Source organism: Eptesicus fuscus, chromosome 4 (genome assembly GCF_027574615.1).
Source record: "Eptesicus fuscus isolate TK198812 chromosome 4, DD_ASM_mEF_20220401, whole genome shotgun sequence".
Taxonomy (NCBI): domain Eukaryota; kingdom Metazoa; phylum Chordata; class Mammalia; order Chiroptera; family Vespertilionidae; genus Eptesicus; species Eptesicus fuscus.
In genome coordinates, this window is record NC_072476.1 from 17,771,454 (window position 1) to 17,778,576 (window position 7,123).

Sequence of the window (7,123 nt, forward strand, 5' to 3'; positions counted from 1 at the left end):
GGGTAAACCAGCTGGCCCCCACCCATGCACCAGGCCTCTATCCTATCTAATAAAAGAGTAATATGCAAATTTAGCTTCACTCCAACACACAAGATGGCTGCCCCCATGTGGACACAAGATGGCCACCACAAGATGGCCAGCAGGGGAAGGCAGTTGGGAGGGATCAGGCCTTCAGGGGAGGGCAGTTGTGGGTGATCAGGCCAGCAGGGGAGGGCAGTTGGGAGGGACCAGGCCTGCAAGGGAGGGCAGTTGGGGGTGATCAAGCCTGCAGGGTAGGGCAGTTGTGGGTGATCAGGCCGGCAGAGGAGGGAAGTTGGGGATGACCGTGCCTGCAGGGAAGGGCAGTTGGGGTGGACCCAGGCCTGCAGGGGAGAGCAATTGGGGGGGACCAGGCCTTCAGGGGAGGGCAGTTAGGGGTGACCAGGCCTGCAGGGGAGGGCAGTTAGGGGTGACCAGGCCTGCAGGAGAGGGCAGTTGGGACAATCAGGCTGGCAGGGGAGCAGTTAGACATCAATCAGGCTGGCAGGGGAGTGTTTAGAGGGTGATCAGGTTGGCAGGCAGAAGCAGTTAGGGGCAATCAGGAAGACAGGCAGGCGAGCAGTTGGCAGCCAGCAGTCCTGGATTGTGAGAGGGCAGTCGGACATCCCTCGAGGGGTCCCAGATTGGAGAGGTTGCAGGCTGGGCTGAGAGACACGCCCCCCCCATGCACGAATTTTGTGCACTGGGCCTCTAGTTTGATAATAATTGTAATTACCTTTGGTTGTTTCCAGGAATCGGGATGAAAAGGAAAAGAGAGAGCATAGGCTTTTTGCTAAGTACCTAAGTTCAGAGGGGAGCCAGGAGTCATTCTCCAAAATCCAGGAAGAAAATGGTCAAGTTCAAGCCAAGCCTGGGCAAGCCATCATCTCTCACATGTCAGTTCTGAGAAAATCACATTCTTTCTGTAAGCTGGAGAAGTTAACAGTGGCTTTTGGTTCCAGCAGGGAGGCATCACCACAGCAAAATGCAATTATGAGATCAAAGGGACAATTTAATGCATCTTTAAGAGACACTAATTTGATGCAGATGTGACCATCAAACCCTGCTCCCAGGACTGGTGTGCTTGACCCGGAAAAAAAATCTTGTTATTTTGTGCCATGCTTTAACTTTGCAAATAAGAACATTTATTCTCACGGCATTAAAATATAAACAAATAACAATGACAGAGACCCAGAGAGCTTCGGGGACTAGTGAGAGGTGATTTCATATAGACTCTCCCCAAATCAGCTAAAAAAACATGGCAGTGGGAAGCTTATCTTCAGAGAAATCCAGATTCAGGACCCAAAGGTTCCCTTTCCCCCCTCCCCCCTCCCCTCCAACCCATCATTCTCTCATAGGTAAAGGTTTCTTCCTTGAGGCTAGTGGTTCTGAAATGAGGAGGGAGGGAGGAGTGGTTCACACACAGACACACACACACACACACACACACATTTTGGCAAAGTTTAAATACATTTAGGGCTGTCACAGCTGGGGGTGTGTGTGTGTGTGTGTGTGTGTGTGCGAGAGCTAGTAGCATCCAGTGGGTAGAAGAAGGGGTGAAGGGGTTGAAGGGGAGGAGGGAGAGGAAGAGATAGGGCTAGTAGCATCCAGTGTGTAAAAGAAGAGGTGGAGGAGTTGAAGGGGAGGAGGGAGAGGAACAGATAGGTAGGGGAGGAGGAAGAGGGTAGTTAGAGGAAACACAAAATGAGACAAGAAAAGAGGAGATGGGAGCGGAGAGGGGCCAAGCCTCACATAGGTGCTGGATCCAGCCAGACCCGAAATCCCCCCTTGGACTTTTCAATTATGTGAATCAATCACTTCTCTTTTTAGCTTATGCCGGTTTCAGGTGCGTTTCACTCGCTTGCAACCAAAAGACTCCTCGCTAACGCAGCAGTGACTGCGAACTGCTTGAGGGGGTCTGGAACGTTGAAAAGGGTTGCCTTTACCCCCTGACCACTATCAAAGCCAGGGGGACATGCTGCTCCGCGATCTTCTTGGGTTTCTGGTGTCATGTGGGCATGAAGACATAGACACGGGGCCCCTGGGTGACAGAAGGGGCGGCAGGCAGGAGCCACCCGCTCCCGAAGAAGCAGGCTGCAGCCTGGTAAACCTCAACTTGGAGGTGGGAGCCCCATCTCGCCTGAGACAGACTCATCTGGATGTTGACGGAAAAGGTGACTCCAAAGAGAAGTGCCCTTGGGGCCACCTGCGTTCCTTTGGATGCGGAATTCGTGCACAGGCGCACAGCAGGCTGGAGCGGGTGGGAGGGTTCCTTCCTCCAGCACCCTCTCCTCCCCCCCTCCCTCCTCCCCCCTCCCCCTCCCCGCCTGCCTGCTCGGGTGGCTGGGATCGCCCAGCCGGGAGCTGAGCGGGCGGGGCTTCATCTGCATTGCGCCAGACCCCGCCTGTGGGTGGGTGGGAGTAGGGGCTGGAGCACTTTGGGAGCTGAGGGGGGTGGGGGGAAGGCGGGAGGCGGCCCCAGCAACTGCCTGCCTGTCCCCTCTCCTCCCCCTCCTCCATCTCCAACTATGCCGGACTCCTGTTTCTCACCAGGTGGGAGTCATAGTGACAGGGACACAAATGAAACAGAGGGAGAATACTCTTAGCTCCTTTTCTAGCATGTGGGATGCAGAGACGTGGGACACCACCACGCAGGCCTCCTGCTTTGGCGCACTGCATTGAGCAGGTGTGATAAATGGCATCCGCCTAGACAGCAGGAATGAGGAACATGAGGTCACCAGAACATGCTTGGGAGAGAGGGTGATGCCCCACCCAGTAGTTCTCAATCTTGCCTGCCTGTGAATTACCTCGGGAGCAAATAAGTAAGTAAATAAATAAATACTGATGCCTGGGTGCCCTGTCCAGGGAGTCTGGGGGTGTGATTAATGCAGAGAAAAAAGTAAAAAACAAGCAAAAATCCTCCTGAGCAAATAGTCACTCCAAACCTGTAAGCATCCTATAAAGCTGGCTTGGAGTCCTGGCTTGACCCCAACATCACAGAATCAGACTGTGACTCTGGCCAACGTTCTTAACCTCCCTGTCCTTTAATTACCTGTAGCACAGAAGGTGGGGGCAGCTGCATCCTCGCCAGAGACTTCTTCTCTTGCTCTTAATTCCTCAGCCACCCTGGACTCCATGTCCCCAGAAGCTGGCAACTCTCCGGTCTCCATGCTTCCACCCAGGCTGTCCCCTCTGACTAACTCACTCCTAATCAGGCTTTCATACCCAGCTTTAGTGTCATTTGCTCTGAAAGTCTTTGTGTGCACACGCAGTTCCTTCTGCCTGGGACAGTCTTTCATTGCTGTGGCAGCGGCCAGTAACTTCCCCAGACACCCCTTCACCCCTCATTCCTTTAGTCCTAGCTCCCTGGGGTGTAACTAAGCACACACAGAGGAAATCTACATTTCTCACATGACTAAATTCTGGCTAATGAAATGTGAGCCATGTGCTGTGTCCAGCTTCTCAGTTGTGGCCTTGAAGGGAAGAAGTGTACACTTGCTTTTTCTTTCCTGCTGACTAGAATGTTTGTATGATGGCAGGTGCTACACCAGCCATTTTGGACTCCGAGGTAACAATCTGGATCCCTGACCCTGAGGAGCAGCTGTGATAGCCCTGGACTTAAATAAAAGGAAGGTCAACTTCTATCTTGTTTTACCCCCTGCTAGTTGACCTTTGTTATGTTAACTTATAAATAAAAAGACCTGCCCAGCTGGTGTGGCTCAGTGATTGAACATTAATCTATGAACCAGGGGGTCACGGTTCCATTCCCGGTCAGGGCCCAGGCCCAGGTTGCAGGCTCAATCCCCAGTGTGGGGCATGCAGGAGGCAGCTGATCAATGATTCTCTCTCATCATTGTTGTTTTTCTCTCTCCCCCTCTCCTTTCCTCTCTGAAATCAATAAAATTTATTTTAAAAAATAAATAAGACCTTTCAAAGTGAGAGGCAACAGCATTTATTTGAAATCAATAAGAATAACTATTTGATGGAGACAAGACAGTCTCTTCAATAAATGGCGTTGGGAAAACTGGACAGATACTTGCAAAAAAATGAAACTAGACCACCAACTTACACCATACACAAAAATAAACCCTTTGCACTCGCTTGCTTTTTTCTCGAGCTGCTACCGATGCTAACCGTGTCGAGTCACACTCGACATCCGAGTACAAAAGGCTAAATGTAAGGTGGGAAACCATAAAAATCTTAGAAGAAGCCATAGGCAGTAAAATAGCAGATATTTGTCGTAGCAATATCTTTACCAATACAGCTCCTAGGGCAATGGAAACTGAAGAGAAAATAAACAAATGGGACGACATCAAAATAAAAAGCTTCTGCACAGCAAAAGAAACCATCAACAAAACAACAAGAAAGCCCACTGCTTGGGAGAACATATTTGCCAATGTTATCTCTGATAAGGTTTAATCTCCAACATTTACAGGGAACTCGTACAACTTAACAAAATCCAATAAAAAAAAAATGGGCAAAGAACCTAAATAGACACTTTGTGAAAGAGGACATTCAGAAAGCCAAGAGACATATGAAAACATGCTCAAAGTTACTAATCATCCGAGAGATGCAAATCAAAACAACAATGCGGTACCATCTCACACCTGTCAGAATGGCTATCATCAACAAATCAACAAACGACAAGTGTTGGAGAGGATGCGGAGAAAAAGGAACCCTCGTGCACTGCTGGTGGGAATGCAGACTGGTGCAGCCACTGTGGAAAACAGTATGGCGTTTCCTCAAAAAATTAAAAATGGAACTGCCATTTGACCCAGTAATACCACTTCTAGGAATATATCCCAAGAAATCAGAAACACCAATCAGAAAGGATATATGCACCTTTATGTTCATAGCAGCACAATTTACAATAGCTAAGATTTGGAAACAGCCTAAATGACCATCAGCAGATGAATGGATTAGAAAACTGTGGTACATCTACACAATGGAATACTACGCTGCTATAAAAAAGAAGGAATTCTTACCATTTGCAACAGCATGGATGGTACTGGAGAGCATTATGCTAAGTGAAATAAGCCAGTCAGTGAAAGAAAAATACTTCATGATCTCACTCATTTATGGATAATAAAGAACATTATAACCTGATGAACAAAAATAGATACAAGGCAGAGAGGCATCAAACAGACTGTCAAACTACAGTGGGAACGCTGGGAGGGTTGAGTGGGGGGAGGTAAGAGATCAACCGAAGGACTTGGATGCAAAACACTGGGGGTGGGGGGTGAGGGCATGTGCTGGAGGGTAGGGGAGGCAGGGGGAAGGTCAATGGGGGCAGGGGAAGGAGACATATGTACTACTATTTGTAATACTTTAAACAATAAAATAAAATTTAAAAAATTTTAAAAAAAGAATAACTATTTGAGAATCATTAATTCAGGAAGAAGCCGAAATAGTGTTCCCATTAGTAGACAAAGGCAATGTATATTGTGAGAAGGGGAAGCAGAACGATTGCATCAATAGAAGGAAGGCATTTCTATTGGTGCAGATAAGCTAACATAGTGCTGCTAATTCTGAACAATGTTTTTAATTTTCAGTCCAGTAGTCATCAGTGCAGTAGTCATAACGACTGCTCTCTTGTTGTCTTTGCAAACAGTTCTTTGCAACACAGCGTTACCTTAGGCTCAGTCCAAACGTTTTCTTTGCTCTGCTTTTAACATTCTAAGGTTTCAAGTATAAGACATGTAAAGCAGTTCCCCCGGCGTGGCACTCGGCTCCATTTTAAAGTGGCTTCGTTTATACTATTGTTTACAGCTACAGCATCCAGTTCATAGTACAGTATTCTAACTAACACACCACTCATTCTCCACCAACTCACTCTTCAACTCTTAGTATAAATACCCTATCTAAAATAGGTCCCTCTTGCCCTAGCCGGTTTGGCTCAGTGGATAGAGCATCGGCCTGCGGACCAAAGCGTCCCGGGTTCGAATCCGGTCGAGGGCACATACTTCGGTTGCAGGCTTCTCCCCAGCTGGGCCCAGGTCCAGGCTCGTGCAGGAGGCAACCAACTGATGTGTCCCTTTCACACTGATGTTTCTCTCTGTCCTCCCCTCTCTCTTCCACTCTCCCTGAAAATCAATGGAAAAGTATCCTCGGGTGAGGATTCACAAAAAAATAAATTTAAATAATAAAATAGGTCCCTCTTGACTTAAAAAACACAACAACCAAATGTAACGAGTGGACCTTGATTTAATCTTAATTTGAATAAACAATCTGTACGAATAAAAAATAAAATAGGTCGCTCTTCATACCCACACCTTCATCTAGTGTGCTAAATATTTTATATAGACTGTATCTTTGAATTTCCTCCGTGATATTAGGAAGGGGATCTTTATTAGTCCCATTTTACAGACCAGAAAGTAGAGCCACAGAGAGACGGACTCCTCGGCTCGTCTGATCCCAGGACCCATTACTACAACATAGGCCACAAATGCAGGCGTGCAAAATGATCACTTTCTCCGTTTTCTAGAGCTCGGGTTCATGCAAACCCCATGTCCTTCCTGGGACACCTGCCCCTCTCTCTCCATGGTTGTGCTGTGATTCTGAGTCTTGCAGGTGCCAAAGTGTCCCTCTGTCATTGACCCACCTGGTTGCCATGGATCCGCTGTCTTGGTTTACATGACTTCTGAGGCTCTAGAATTCTCTGTGGCTTCTATATCCTGCTCGGGGCTCCAGGAAGCCTGGGTTCAAGCTTAGCTCCGCCATCTGGGAGTCAGCTCACCTCTCCTAGCCTTTGCTTCCTCACCTGTGAAACGGGGATGGAGATTCTGTGGCGTGTTTTGTGGGGATGCACCACCCAGAGGACCCCTCTCCACCACCTTCCATCCTGCTCGGTAACTCAGCTCCGGGTGCAGCCCTGGACTACAAGGCCCACAGACCAGCAGTCGCTTGTCTTTCTCCTGTCCTCAGTCCAAAACAGGCTTTTCCTGCTCTCTGGGTCAAAGCACCGCCCTTCTTTCTGCTTCTGCCTCAGGCAGTCTGACGGACCCGCATATCCACTTTATTTTTGTAGGTAAGATATCTGTATGCTTGCAGAATCTCCGGGGGAAGGCAGGGGAGGGTGGGTGGGAAGTGATCAACCAAAGACTGT